Raw genomic sequence first — 16,062 nt, 5'->3', positions numbered from 1 at the left:
TTTTCACTCTTTTACGGCAGGAGCCATAACTGCACGTGCGCTCTGTGTCCTGTAGGGGCCGCTGTCACGCTGGAAGCTGAAACCGCACTGATTACACACAGGTGTGCTTTTGCATTGATGGTGAAACTTTCATTTGTTTGATTAGCGAAAATAAAAAGATAAATGAAGGTCTATGTTTGGATAAAAGTGACGTTTTTCTGAAGTTTTAGAGTTTGGGATTAATCCGAAACCCGGAAAGATGGAACTTCAGCGGGTTTGGAGGAACATTGGAAGATCTTTTGGCTCTCAAGGTACGTTCACACATCAAAGCAGGGGGTCACGTGCATAAAATAAGGGGCGATTCTTTTTAACGCTTCTTAAATTTAATTTTTATTTCATTTAAAAAGGTTCAGAATACAAAAAATACTTTGAAGTTTCATAAGTTAAAAAAAAAAAAAAAAAATCTGTAGGTACAGTTCTTAGAGATGACCAGCAGAGGGAGCCCTACTTTTTCGGGATTCTTTAAGTTTTCCCCAATATTTCTTTTCCTTTGTTTGACACATTAAATTCTAATTTCCACACGTCATATCCTTTGATTGGAGAATATCCCGGTGACTGTACAGAATTATTAAATATTACAGGTTTATGCAAAAAAAAAAAAATGCATTAAAGATGGGGGGGGGGATCAACTTCTATCTTGACATACTCATCAAAATAAAATAAAAAGCCTTCTCTTGAAGGTTTGCTGTGGTATTGGTGTTGAATATTTATGTCCATACATTTTTTCCTTCTTTAATTATTCTACTTATCTCTGCAATACATTAGTTTTAATTAGATGAAAGTGACAGACTGTTTTAAGAAACTGTAAATAAAATACAAATGAGGATAAAATCAAAATTAAATGCAACGATGAGAATTTTTGGATAAAATATTTTTCCCTATAAAATATTCATTGTTACTCGTTGACCTTTATGCATTTTTGCTACTTTCTGGATGATCTCTCGTAAATCTTAAGCATTTTTTGTTCTTTGCGGATTTTTTTTTTTTTATAAAGATTTGTCAATAAATTACAACTTTTCTTAAAGTTAACCTGAAGGTGGTTTCAAGAACATGGTTTGTAAATCATCTAAAATATTATTTCATTTTTACATTTCCAATGAAAACTTAATTTAAAAACAATTTTAAAAATATATTGATTTGTTATCGTTTTAAATTTAAAGTATGAATTTCTATTTTTTTTTTATTTATTCACTGGTTTTCAGTTGTGCTCATTTGATTTATTTTTGTAAAACAATGATAAAAATCAAATATCTTGCAAACAATTTATTCCTGGGAAATGAAAAGGAACAATCGAAAGAAAATATTTTATTTTGTTTATAAAAATGTATTAAATTCACTAAAAAAAAAAATATCTGACTTCAATTGTTTTAAATATAAAAAAATTGTAAAGATTTAACACAAACAATTTTAAGACACAAAAAAGTGAAATATATTCTCTTTGAAACTTGAGTTTCAGAGATAAAATCATGATGCAGTTTTACTCAATCTGGAAAATTGTATTTAGACAAATAAAGTCATCGATGAAACAAACTGTCTCAATAAACCCCATTTTTCTGTAAGTCATATTCATCGATATGATGTCAATATTTGGATTTGATAAGGATCAAATGTATTTTACTTTTGAACCATCTTCAGTTTTGAACCCTTTTTAAAGCCATTTTTTAAAATTTATTTTAACATTATAGTTCTTTCATAAAAAAACTGAATTTGTTTTTAGTGTCTTTTTTTTCTTGAAATTCAAATCTCAGGTCCTAAAACTCCTTAAAAATTTTGGTACTGATCACATAAGTTCAAAATATCTACTGACATCCTAAAAAAATTTTTTTTCCACTGAAGAAACTATAAAACATGTAATAAACACGGATCAATACTTAATAACTGAAAGCCAAACCCAAATTTTTCAATATTTGCTGCATTAGAAGATTATCTTTAACTTTTTAAAAGCATTTTGAATTCTTTCAGCTTAAAAATGGCGCATTAAACAATCTGCCCACTAGATGGCAGCAAAGGAGCATTGATTTGATGTCAATGTAGCAAGTAGGTGCGACCAGCAGAGGGCAGTAGAGATACTATGTTGGCTGAATATCTCAACTATAACTATAGTTTTACCATATTTTGAATATTTTATTGGATATATTGTAATCAAAATTTAATATTTGGTGAAGCCGAGTGGTTAATATATATATATATAAGTTTTTAGTTGAGTCCTGAGGAAATACTATATGTTTATTCTGATGGAGGCTCAGTTTTTTGACACAAGGGGGCAGCAGAGAGTCACGGAACATGCAGCTCTGAGCTGGAGTTAAGTTTTTCAGATCATGTGATGATGACCCAGAGGAGCCTGTTGATTCACAGGTTTAGTTTGATATTTATCTCTTAAATATATATGTATTTTTTTGCTCTGTATTAAGTGGTTGACCCAAAAAAAGGAAAGGGGATACGAAAAAATGCTGCACAAACTAGAGGTTTCCTGTCACTTGAATGGCTTCACAGCTTTTTCTTAGGGAGGTCGGAGCCAGTAGATGTTCTTCTGGCTCCATAACTTCTCCGTCTATTTCTCGTGGTGTTTGTTTGTTGCATCCTGTAGTGTGGACTGATGGTTTCTGCAGTCAGACAGAACAGTTTGGCTTTGTCTAAGTTACGTACTCATCTAGCATTTGACACACGTTCAAGAACACCTGTTTAGCCCATGGTGTTCACACTTGACAAACAGGGAAGGGCTTCTTCTTCTTCTTTTATTTTTTTATTTTTTTATGTTTTTTATTTATTCTTCTTTATTTATTGTTTACTAGTGCATGTAAGTTTTTAAGACGTTTGGGGCGCAATATCGAAGTAGTGCTAATCTCGCAATTTGGGTACGAAACGGTTCGTTGCTAGCATCCTTGCAATATTGAAAAATGAACGCGGATGTCGTCGGGCAAACGTGAGTCTCTGATTGGTTCAAGTTCAACCTGGTTTTCACGGCTCACAGGGCCACACATTTTATTCGTAGAGCCCCAAAACGGTTGTAAAAGTTTGCATAGCTACGCGCCAGTTTTGAACGCCTAAAATGCGCGTTTACCCAGACTGGCAGTAGTTCATTTAAAATTTGAAGTTTGGGTGGGACCATCAAGACAGAGCAACTCCGCCCCCTCCCAGTTGCTGAGAGCTCTCTGTTTACATCCTCTCCCGCTAGCTTACACTCCCTAACACCTAACATTACCGATGCAGGCTCGTTGGTGGGAATTATTGGCAAAAATCTTTACATTGACTAATGCAGAATTTCGAGCATATTTTATGCTAATATCTTTACATGCTAACATTGCAATTATATAATGGTGCATAGAATGAAAACAGAATTTAACAAATGTCCAATATGAGAAACTTAATGATTTTTAAAAAAAATTGTAGGTTCAATTCGAATTTATTGGAAAAAAGTTTGTCATGTTAAGTATAACCCCTACAATTTGGGACGGTACATTTACAAAAAACTTACGATGGACGTACGATAAATGACATTTATTTCTTTTAAATTAACAGTTCTAAGGAGTGCGTAGACCAATATATGCTGGAAGAGTAATCTGACATTCGCTCGATGCGACGGTAAATTTGGCGGGCTAAAGTGACTCTTTGTTTGATTGGTCCATCCATTAGCCAATCACAACCAAGGCCTCGAAAATATACAAACTTTACTTTTTGGTGCAAAATATCACTTTAACCTCAGAGATGTAGCCAGTTTTAGAAAATAATGCCGCCTTTAAATTATCGCAACTTTTTAACCGTTTACGCAATTTGAACGTCTTCTGACGCGGAGAATTGGCTAATTTACGCTAATTACCTAAACACTTTACAACCATGCGGTGTTGCATATCAGCGCAAAGCTGCTTTACTCAGCGTTTAGAATCCGATGAAATTACGTTAATCGCGTTAACGGTTGAAGAGTTATGCTAATTGAAAGGACGTCAAGACTAGAGCTAAAGCTCTGGCGCTAACCCGTTAACACCTGAGCTCCAGTGTTTTTGTTCTTTGATTTACTCTAACTTTTGAACGCGATCAACATAATTTAAGCATATTTTACCAGAATTATGTTGATCGCATTAACATTGATCGTGTTAAGATGTTAAAGGAAGTTTTAATCCCAAATTTGGGATGAATTCTTCCCAAACTGATCCAGAGATGCAGCAAGATGGAACTAAACCAATCCTATACTCGGATTGCTCACCTTAATCCTGAATTAGAGCTGATCCCAGACTTCTTCAGGCTGATCTGTTTTCCTGTGGATGCTTCAGGGCTCAGCCGCACAGCGGGAGAACTGGCAGCTCCTTCCTCGCATGTAAAAACCGACCTTTCGTCGGCACGTCTGATATTGACCGGATGACGGCACCGCTGTGGAGACGCTCCAAAAACATCCCCAAACGGACTCAAAAATTACTGTTTCATAATAAAAGGTCCATTATTTAACTTCTGTGTCCACTTTTAGCAAATGGAGCTTTAAGATCAACGTGACATTTATGGCGCTCAGTCAACAAACGCAGCAGGAAGACACTTCTCATGTCTGAGGATCTAAAGGCGAGGTGAAAACTTCAATAATTAATATTTAATATAAACTTAAGCAGGAATAAAGAAAACCAGAATGAAAAATTAATTAAAAAACGCTTTTTATTTAGTCAAATATCTCCTATAACTTCTTGGCAGAGTGTTTTATTATACATTTTAAATCTCTTATTACTTTAATCCTGAAGAATTACCTGAGCCCCTTTTCCCCTCTGATTTAATGACCTTTTTATGTCAAATTTGAGAATAAACGACAGTTTTATCTCCTCTTTTATGCACGCCGTGACCTCGCTGACATAAAACGGTTCACTTTAGTTTCCAAGGAGCTTCATTTTCTATATTATTTGTGGCTTTTTGAAAAATAAATGACATTTTTACAAATAGATCAAGATTAGAACATTAAGTATCTTTGTAATTTCTTTTCAATGGTGTCTTGTGTTTGTTGGAATGGAGGAGGATTCATTTAATCTCACAAAATACTGTCTGTACTTAAGATCTTAAGGAAATTGGCAGACTAAGAGCTGAAAGTAACACTAAATCACCAAGTGTAACATGTAAAACCACTTTCACAGGTACTTTGATTCAGTGATTTAGTCTTCCAGAACAGTTCTAAGTGCCAAAAGCTTCTCCACGAACCACAAATCAGCCGACCTGACATGTCCTCCTCTTGTGGACTTTCCCTCCTCAGGGTTGTGGATTCTTGAGTAAAAATAACTAAACGTGCTTAGAAATGAGTTTATTGATTAAAAAAAATAACCATTCTACCTTCATAGCACTGGCTAAAGGATCACATCACTCTTATGTAGTCTTAAAAGTCAGAAATGACCCATCCTACCAAAATAAAGCAGGTTAATTGAGTTTTGAATAAAAATCCATAACGTATGATGAAACAACCTGTTACTTATTAATCTAATTCTATTTATTCATCATTTTTTACAGATATTTTTATTATTGTAATTCATGGGTCAAAATGCCCCATAAGCATACTTATAAAAAAGTCACAAAAATTTCAATTCTGAAAGTATTTTTTCTACCACTAAACACACTAGTGGGTCATTTTTTTAAGCACAACGCAAGGGTTAAATAAAAGCCAAATTACAAAATTCGTATTATAGACCACTTAAAAGCATTTGACACTGGGCATCATGGGATATTGATAGATAAACTGTATGAAAATGTTCATAAAAATGACCCAATATGTGTTAGGTAATGGCTTTGAATGGAAGAGCTGTCTAATCCAATTTGGTGTACCTCAAGGATCCATGTTAGGACTTGTATTTTTTTCAGTTCACGTTAACAACCTTAGAACAAAAGTTTAAATTTTCTTTGCTGTTGACACTAATCTAACTACACTTCTAGCAAAACTAAATTCACCTGGTTTCAAGCCAATAAGTTATCTTTAAATCTTGAAATAAAAGGTAATGTGGGGTACTCTATAAGAATAAACTTCTTTGCAATTGAATGACTGACTCTATGGGAAGAATGAGTCATGTCAACACTTTAGAGTTATTTATTTATAAGTTAATTTTGCTCTAGCATCACTGTGTGGGCATGTACACTTCACAGGTATTTAATTAAAAAAAGTTTATTCCTGTAAAAATCTTTTGTTTATCCATATTTTGCTTATGATACTCCTAGTGCCTCTTTTCTTTTCAACTTTACTACATTTATGATGTTCGCATTTATCAAATACTTTTTTGTTCTTATGAATCACAAGGAATTTCCACCCAACTTTTTAAAATAGATCTTTTTTTTTATTCCCACAACACCAGACAAGACATTTTAAACTTATTTGCAAAACTTTCCAATCTCTTTTCAATATCCTTCAGCACTACTGAATAAAAACCCAGCTTGTATTAAAAACACTGATGAAATTCTTGATTTCTCTGTATGAATGTTGATACGATTATGAAGTATTTGTACATTTTTGTGTGTTTGTATGTGTATGTACACAGCCTTTCTTTCAGACGGTGCAATGTTAATAAACTGAGAATGAACGATCTACTTTAACTCATAAGGCTTTGTTTGCATGGAAGAGCTGTCTAATCCAATTAGGGGTACCTCAAGGATCTATGTTAGGACTTTTACTGTTTTCAATTCTCATTAACAATTTTAAAACTAGTTTTAATTATATTTGCTGATGACATCAATCTAACAAGACTTGTAAAAAATAAATAAATTGAGATTTAAAACAACACAACCTGCTTTCAACCCATTGTATTATTTAGAATTTTGAAATAACATGTAAATTTAACCTCTTAACGCCTGTTGTCACAAATATATAACTACTTAAAGGCAAAAAATAAGTGATTGATATATATATATATATATTAGCAGGAAAAAGATTTAGGTGTTAAGGTGTTAACTTGTATTATACGACACATCGAGTAAAACAAGTAAGAGAATAAGATATAACTACATAACCCAGAAGGCTGAGATTGGAGAGAAATTGATGGGGAAGTTTTCTAACAAAATGTGTTGATTTTTGTGTTTATCTGCAACAATCAGCCTCTGCAGTGAGAACAACACAACAAATGAGTCACTTTATTGTCAATAACTCGGCATAAAGTATAAAACAAAACTTTTTCAGTGCATCATGTTGAAGCACAGAGCGTATCACTCCATGAGGCTCCTGTCTACGGAACTCAAAATGCTCCACAAATCCATCAAGCCCTGCGGCTTCTTAGTTTACCAAAGTCGTACAAAAACAGTTTGACATTATGTTGAACACTCTGTACCAGGTCAGTAAACACAAAAACATTTTTGAAAAAGTTAAGATTTTTAGTGTGCATTGATGGACCAAAATAATCCAAATTTAAATAGTTATATTTACTGTTTTTTAATGGATATATATGATATATTGAATGTAGGGCTGGCATGATTAGTTGACTAATCGACTATTAAAATAGTTGACGACTAATTTAATAGTCGATTAGTCGTTACTTTATATTATATGTAGGCAGAATGTAGTAAAGTTGAAAGTTATAATGGTATTCTGCTAGCTTTTTGGAATATTTTGTCATTTATTAAGATTTTTAGACTCATTTGGAGTTTGCTCTTCTGTTACTAGATCAAAACTACCAAACCCTAACATTAAAAAAGCTTTTATTTTGAAAATTGATAAGTACATTATTTTCTAGCTTTGAAAAAGATGTGTTTTGATTTCTCAGGGCCTGTGTAACAAGAGAGCGTTGTGTGTCTCAGACTTCCAGCCTCCTGGAGCTGTGTGTCCGTCCCCTCTGAAATAAAGCTTTCATAATTTGTTTTTCGGTGCGTGGCTTCAGCACTTGTGGTTACATGACTCTTTGACTCAAAGCAAACGCTTCTTCAGAGGCAGAATTCTCAGTTCACAAACTGTCATCCATCAAAGACTCGCCTGTTGTGCTCTCACTCTTTTAAGGGGGTCATGAGTCTTTTTATACATCTATTCTGGGCTGAAGTATATTTTTGCACACATATTTTACAGTGTAACTATACACATAAAATCATGTACTGTGAAGTAATGTGTGTGGAATTATCTTCAAATTGTCCAGTTTTACAGTTTTTAGTCAGAATTTTGAGATTTCTGTTTAAGAATGTTAAAAAAAAACTGCTTAAAATGTCAACATTTGTGAGATACTCGGTTAGTTGGGCCCTGTATTCCTGGTTTCCTGGACATCAGTCCCTCTTTCCTTGAACTTCCTCATTTTCCTGTGGAGTCCAGGTCCCCGCAGCCTGGGCAGTAGACCTCGCTAGATCTGCCAGAGCCTTGGGAGCAGAGCACGCTAGCTCGCTAAGCAATCCACCGGGCAGCTGGCTAGCATAGCCGTTGATCCTGCTCAGTGAGCTCTGTGACAGGCTGGGGACCTGTCCAGGATGAATCCTGCCTTCACCTAACACAGAAGTCGGAAACCTTTCACAGTAAAAGAGACTTGTGGGCTCGTTTTCTACTGATCAAAACCTAGAAGGAGCTGCATAGTCTTACTTTAGCCTTAAAGAAATTTGGATTTGCATTCATGACCTTCTTTGTTTTTTTAATAAACATGAATTATGTCTATTTTTTGGCACGGGCAAAAGCAAAAAATATAAAAAGAAATGAGCATTTCTTAATTTTTTTAAAAACATTTTTACCTTTTACCTTTAGTAGAGGCCAAATTAGTAAAAAGCTAACTCGATGTTTAATTACGAGCTGTATCCTAAATATCCTAAAATTCCCCAGTAAACTAGTCACAGAAGTTAGCCTGTTTCTAAGATAGAAGCTAAATTAGCCTAAAACCCCAGTAAATAACAAATGAAAACATGTTAGCATGTTGCTAAAATAAAATCTGTAAATTAGCCTAAAAACTCCAGTAGATAACAATTAGCTAAAAATTTTAGCATATTGCTAAAGTATTTGGAAAAAATCCAAATTAGCATAAAAAAAATCATTTGAGGCCAAATTAGCCACAAAAATATACTAGCTTGTTGCTCAATTACTAGCTGAACTCCTAAATAGCCTTAAATTCCTCTGTAAACTAAATTAGTCCAAAAAGTTGGCCTGTTTCTAAAATAGAAGCTAAATTATAAATTAGCCTAAAACCCCAGTAAATAACAAATTAACCAAAAACGTTAGCATGTTGCTAAAATGGAATGGATGGAATTTCAGGACGAAGATCCTCACATTGAGCAGCCATGTTGAATTTCTATGTCTACCCTTTGATCTAGTCGCTGAAAACATTACGTGGCCAAAGCTGAGTCTCTGATTGGTCAAATTCGCTGTGCCACTCAAGACGCCCAAATCGCTCTGCGTCAGATCGCGTCTTGACATTGACTTAACATTGAAACTTGAGCACGTCTGGTGTGAATGGACTATTATAGAAAGAGTTAGAAAAATGCAATTGTTGAAACTTTTATTTTGGTCAAAATATTGGTATACTGGTGAGATATGGTTCTTTGTGTATATATATCAATTCTAAAAATATTAAAAATTTAATTTAGCCATAGCTGGAAATCTTTTTTGTTTCCCAATTAGAACGCTCCAATGGTTGGAACCAAGCATCGTCAGTAAGCAGCGATTGATCTGAGTCGCCGTTTCTATGCCAACCACTCTCACCAATCAGAAGTGGGCTTGTTGGAAAGCCACACCCCTACCATTTGAAAACCGGCGGGCTACACGTTGAACACAAATCATCTGATTGGTCAGCTTTCAGTGGAAGGGGTGTGGTCTTCCAACAAGTTTACTCCTGATTGGCATTAGTGGTCACCATGGAAACGTTGACTCAGACTTCCGTATCCGTATTTATTTCGCTGGAGCCAGAGCTAAGGCATTTTCTGCCTGCTCTTTCCAGTTCTCTATATACAATCAGTGCTTGTGAGTTCTAGCCCCGCCCCCTATCTGTGTTCTCCCACCGCCACCCTTAAAGCCCCTCCCCCATCAGCTGCTGAATGTTAGAGAACCGTGTTAATTTTTAATGCAGGCCTGACTCTCCTAATGTAGGCTCTACATTTGAAAAATCCCTCTTTGGTTCTCCATTTCTCACCCTGACATTAAAGGAAGAGAGCGATGAGGGAAAAAAAACGCCGTAAGCCAAAAGAAGAAATTACTGTTCTTGTGAGACATTTCTGGAACTGAACTTCCAGCTGTGCCGGAAAAAAATTGACTTTTTTTCAATATTTTCTATTAACATTGAGGGGAAATTTCTAGTAAAAGCATCTTTTTATTTAATTTTCTTCACTAAAAACAGGATAAAAGCGGCAGAGGATTATGGACTTCCATCTTTTGAGGTTGGAAGTACTTATTAAAAAACAGTCTTTCTGGCTAAGAAAGCAGCTTTAAAACCATTCCTCGAAAGCGGCAAATGAAGTCGACACCATGAACAATAGCCGGGATTAAGTCATTTTGAAAGTCGTGGAGGGAAAGGGGAGATATTGATCCCAGCAAGGCTCCATCCTGCATCGGTGATCCATCAAGTGTTGCACAAAAAAACGTTAGACTGGCAATGACGGCTCATTATTATCCAGTTCATGCCTCGAAAACAGCAGAAAAAAATTAGAATTCATATTTTATTAACATGATTTTAAAAATTGTTCTTGTCCATCGTCTTGGTTTACTTCTTTTGCATGAAAGTCCTTTATGTCTTCATGTTGACGCTGCAGCTCGGTCAATATCTACTCATTACTATGTCCGCTGAGCTTCTTTTGTTTAGCATTCCTGTTGTCATCCCTGACTTTCTGAAGCCAAACGATTAAGTTCTTGCAGCTATTCATCCAAGAGCCAATATGCAGATGGATGTGACCCCCCCCCTCATCAGGTCCAAGTCTATACACTTCTCCAGACAAACCCTGCAAACTTTAAAGAAAAAATGCGCAAAGTAATTTTTTTTAACTGTAGGATTCTCACAGGAAGTAAACTGTGGAAGGTGGAAGATAACGGTGATAGTTAAGTAAACTCCTCCCCGGACACTCCAGTAGTTTAGTTATACAAACTAGTGTTGTCCCCTAACAGGGTTTTAAAATTTTTTTTGATTGATTTTTTATTTTTTATTTTTTTTTTTTTTACCCCATATCCAATATTTTTGTAACACATAAAAAAAAAATGCAAAAAAGTAATTTTTTTTACATTTTACATTTTTTAACCATCTAATACTTCAATTTAGCAGTTCTGTGAAGTAGCTTTAACAATTGAGCATAGATTGTACAACAATAAACCATTAATTACTATAAACTACTACTATTACTTCTACTATTCACTTGTATAAAAAAAGGTGATAATCAGTCTTGAGAGAAAGCTTGGAAACCAGTTTTCGTATCTTCAGAACTGTTGAACATTTTTGATCATAAGTGATTTGCATTGAAACTGATTTAGCGATATATTGCAATATGTCGTTTGCCGATACTTGTATTGATTTAAAATACTGACAAAAAAATATTTAATTAGTTATTTATGAGAAAACGTAGTTCCACGTCTTAGTTTTGTTTTCCACCTAAACCTCCGACCACTAGGTGGCAGCACACCACACTGAGCCTCGCTGAGCAACTCTACTCTGGGACCAAAACAACAACAACAAGGAAGTTCGTTTTTACTTGGATAGCTGCAAAAATACATGACATTTACAATTTCCCGCACAACTAAGGATAAATGACAGTTGGTTTATCTTACTTTATTTATTTAACCTCTAAGTTGGATAAAATGTGTCATCTTTGGGGACTTCTAAGTCTTCCTTTTGGATTGATAACTATTGGCATTTTTGACAAATTTCCAACCTGGCTCCTCTTAAGGTGGAGCTTTTCTCTTTTTAAGTTGTTTTTCAGATAACCTAACCTAAATGGGGTTCTAAACTTTTTCTTTCCTGAATATCCTCCCAGCCCAGAAGGAGCTAATAAGAGCCTCTTGTCTGCCAAAAAGAAGAGACGAACTTCTAAGATCTTAAATTCTGTCCATAAAAGTTCTGAAGAGAAACTGTGACAAAGTCCAGCTCAGCAGAAAGTCTGATTTACGATCGGCTATGAACACCAACCCCACCATCCCCTCAAATCCTGATCCATGGATCTTAAAGAGCACCTGACATACTGTATCTGGGGAAAAATACTTTCTCCAAATTTGCTAAACGCCTATGGATTGGCCGAGCAATCTGCCAAAATCCCTCCAGGGTTCCAGCAAGAGTTGGTTTCAGAGTTCCAGGTCAGAACAAGAATGTTCTTTCAGACAGGGAGGCTTAGGGAGGAACTCTAATGAAGAATTCTACAGTTAAACCAAAACCTCTTCTCAGGTATCGGAGTATGTATCGCAGGAGCAAAAAACAAGGGAAAAAAAGCATAATAAAGAAGAAAAGATTATATATAAGTCACGCTGGAGTATTAGTCGTACTTTTGGAAGAAAAGTGTGATGCTAACTCGGCTAACATGTAGCGGTGTCGAACTGTGTGCTTTTTTTTATCTGTTACTATAGAGGTTAGGAGTTAGCATAGTCACAGTACCATTTTTTCCAGCAATATCAGTCTGGTTTTTTATGTTTTGCAAGAAAGATTGGGTGTTATTGTAAATATGCTAACACGGCTAACGTGTAGCGATGTCGAAGAGTGTTTATGTTACATGTTTCTAATAAAGTTGAGAGTTAGCGTAGTCTCAATAACATTATTTTATCAGTGTGAGTCTGTTGTTTTACATGTTACAAAGGAAGTTGGCTGTTATTGTAAACACGCTAACACAGCTAAGTTTTAGCTGTGTCAAACTATATATGTTTTTATATGCGAACACGGCTAACGTGCGGTGGTGTCAAACTGTTTTTTTTTGTGTCACTAAAGAGGCTAGGAGTTAGCGTCGCCACAGTAACACTTGTTTTTTAGTGACATCAGTCTGTTTTATGTTTTGCAAGCAAGATTGGATGTTATTGTAAATACGCTAACACGGCTAACGTGTAGCGGTGTCGAAGAGTGTTTATGTTACATGTTTCTAATAAAGTTGGGAGTTAGCGTAGTCTCAATTACATTTTTTATCAGTGTGAGTCTGTTATTTTACATGTGAGTCTGTTATTTTACATGTTACAAAGTTAGGTGTTACTGTAAATTTGCCAACACAGCTAACTTTTAGCTGTGTTAAACTATATATGTTTGTATATGCTAACACAGCTAACGTGTGGTGGTGTCGAAGAGTGTTTATGTTACATGCTTCTAATAAAGTTGGGAGTTAGCGTAGTCTCAATAACATTATTTTATCAGTGTCAGTCTGTTGTTTTACATGTTACAAACAACGTTGGGTGTTATTGTAAATGAGCTAACACAGCTAGCTTTTAGCTGTGTCAAACTATATATGTTTTTAAGTGTTACTAACAAGGCTGGGAGTTAGCGTTGTCACGGTAAAGATTGTTTTAGATTTTTTGCAAACAATATTGGGTGTTACTGTAAGTATGCTAACACGGCTAACGTGTGGTGGTGTCGAACTGTGTGTTATTTATGTGTTACTAACGAGGCTAGGAGTTAGCGTAGTCACTGTACAGTTTGTTTTAGTGGTGTCGCTGCATTTTCGGTATGCGGAAGCCAAACGGTTGCACCTCTTACCCCGCATGTCCGAACCAAACGTCACTTCCGCTCTTCACCCTTTATACCACAGAGGCATTTCCAAACAGTAAAAGAATTTATGTTTTTCTCAACAACCGAGAGCTTCTCCTGACTGGATTACAGTGCGAAAAAAAGCCACAGAGTTACCATTAATAACGTGTTTGGATATCCGGAGAAAATAAAGTGTTCTGAAGTGGCGCTGAATCCTCTTAGCTTAGGGAGTAAACTACCGTCATGTAAAACAGCAGAAGAAGAAAACATTTGTAGTCCGTTTGTAGTCACTGCAAGATCGTAAGGTCCTGATCCTTAACGTGTCTTTTTCCTCTAGTTTTTTCAACAATAAGTGAATGTTTTCACTATAATAAACATTTTAAGTGCTATATTAACATCATTCGAGGTTAATATTGTTGTTAACGTCCAAAGACCGCAAAATGCTTTAGCGGAAGTGACGTTTGGTTCGCGCATGCGGGAGAGCCGTTTTGCTTCTGCATACCGAAAATGCAGCGACAAGTGGTATCACCCAGCAATGCAATTGGTGATTGGGTGTTATCGTCAATACGCCACATTGCCCCCTAGAGGTCTTAGTGGGAAACAACCTCTAAAGGGCAACCAATTGATTGCTTGTGGGAAAATAACAAATATATGAGCTAATGTTATTTTATTCATATATAAGTCACACCGATGGCCAAACTATTAAAAAATAGCGACTTATTTTCAAAAAAATATGGTTGTTGATCTTGAACTGACTGGGTTGGAGAAAGAACCGTTAATTCTTTGTCCTTATGCAAGCCCCCCCCCTCCCCGCGCAGAGGACATATGGATTTTCACTTTCAAATGATGAGCAGCTTCTTTATATGGATGCAGTCGTTTCACTTTCCTCTTTTAGTGCATTTGTTTGAATTCTTAAGGAAGACTCTGGAGCTGTGACGGGGGGCACAAAAGGGTAAATCTTCCCTTTACTTTCACAATCAATCAAACAAAAACGGCAGAAGTTGCAGATTTGCTGACATTTACAGAGAATCCTTCATCAAAAGTGCCTTTTTTCTACTCCTTTTAGGCGGAAATCGAGTTGGGTAACTCTGACGTCACTCTCCGTTATTTAAATGCCAGTTACACGTGGAAGCCGTGTCGTGGGCGGACAGGTATTTTTCCCCGAAATTAAAAAAAAAAAAAGAAAAGAAAAAAAGTGCGTCAGTCTCGGTTTCCTTAGCGACAACTGTGGCAGGATGCAGCAGATACTGTGGGCGAATAATCCATCTTTATTTTTTTTTCTTTCTTTCTTTAATTAATCCTCCAGCCGCCTTTCACTGAATCGTTCGGCGGCGGAAGCAGAGCAATCAAGATTCAATGAAACCTTTTTTGTGGACACTCATAAAGTTGAATTAACGCCCGCACGGCCCCCAAATCAAATCATTGATCAGACTTTGCACCGCGGCTCAGGTGTGATGGGACCACTGGTGCTGCCAGCTGCAACCTGACGTGAGCGTTTCCTTCTGCACTTTGTCCCGGCGTGCCGTCTCGCCGCCACATCCCCCCACGGCCCGCTAAGGACGCTGCCATGTCGGGGCAAGCTCCCCTCCAGAGCGGCCCTCGTCCACCTGAGCTGCATGTTTTACTGCTTCTATACTCAGTTTTTGCCCATTCGTTCTCTGCATGACCTGATCTGAAATAAAGGTGAGCAAACAATTAAAGAATACTCGTTAAATACTAAAGATTTGATCAAAAGGTTGAGTAAAATTAGGATTTTGTTGCTAAAACCCAGATTAAACACCCTCTCTGACCATCTTTTGACCTGTTTTAAAATATTTTCCCATGATGTTTTTATGCAAAATGTAATAAAATTAAGAAGTTTTCTCGGACATAGTTTCTGCAGAATGTCAAAAGTTTCTTTAAGCTACGTTCACACCGCCAAAGAGGCCACTTCCAATAAATATGTTTACATAAATACACATTTTGAGCTACGCAAGTTTCTACGACCCTTTTTTTGGGCTCTACGTATAAATTGCCAAACGCATGTTTCCTGTTAAAAGCTGCATGTCTAACGTTGACCAATCAGTGACTCATATTTGGGGTCCTTTTCAAGAACATGGAAGTGCCAACCGTTTGTAAAATAATTACGAAGGAGAAGCGAATAATCGTGGTTTTGACACCAAGTCTGTCATTTATCGGAATAGAGCTGGATCAAGATTTACGAGATTTTCACCACTTTCGCATCAAGCCTCTTCCTACCGTAGGTGGCGGACATGTCCTAGTAAACACTAGAAAACTAAAATAATAATAATAATAATAATAATAGAAGAAGAGGAAGCCCCTCCCTACTTGTGCAGTGTGAACACCGTGGGCTAAACATGGGTTAAAAAAATGGGCATTTCAATCACACGACTGGCATGAACGTAGCTTTAGAAATTTGAGTTGTGGGCGGGACTAGTGATAGTAACCCCGCCCCCCTTTCCCCTCTCCATCCCTAAGAGCTCTG

At 36.3% G+C, this 16,062-nt stretch overlaps 1 long non-coding RNA gene across 3 annotated transcripts in view; it reads left to right on the top strand.

Moving 5' to 3' along the window:
• Positions 1-16,062, top strand: part of LOC118599743 — an 85,204-nt gene continuing 69,142 nt past the window's right edge. For 2 of the 3 annotated variants that reach the window (XR_004949229.1, XR_004949228.1), the window contains exon 1: positions 108-290. This is a non-coding gene — a long non-coding RNA (uncharacterized LOC118599743). The other variant, XR_004949230.1, reaches the window with a different exon arrangement.

This window comes from Oryzias melastigma, linkage group LG2 (assembly GCF_002922805.2).
Source record: "Oryzias melastigma strain HK-1 linkage group LG2, ASM292280v2, whole genome shotgun sequence".
NCBI classification, from domain to species: Eukaryota; Metazoa; Chordata; class Actinopteri; order Beloniformes; family Adrianichthyidae; genus Oryzias; species Oryzias melastigma.
This window is presented reverse-complemented; position numbering and strand designations above follow the sequence as displayed.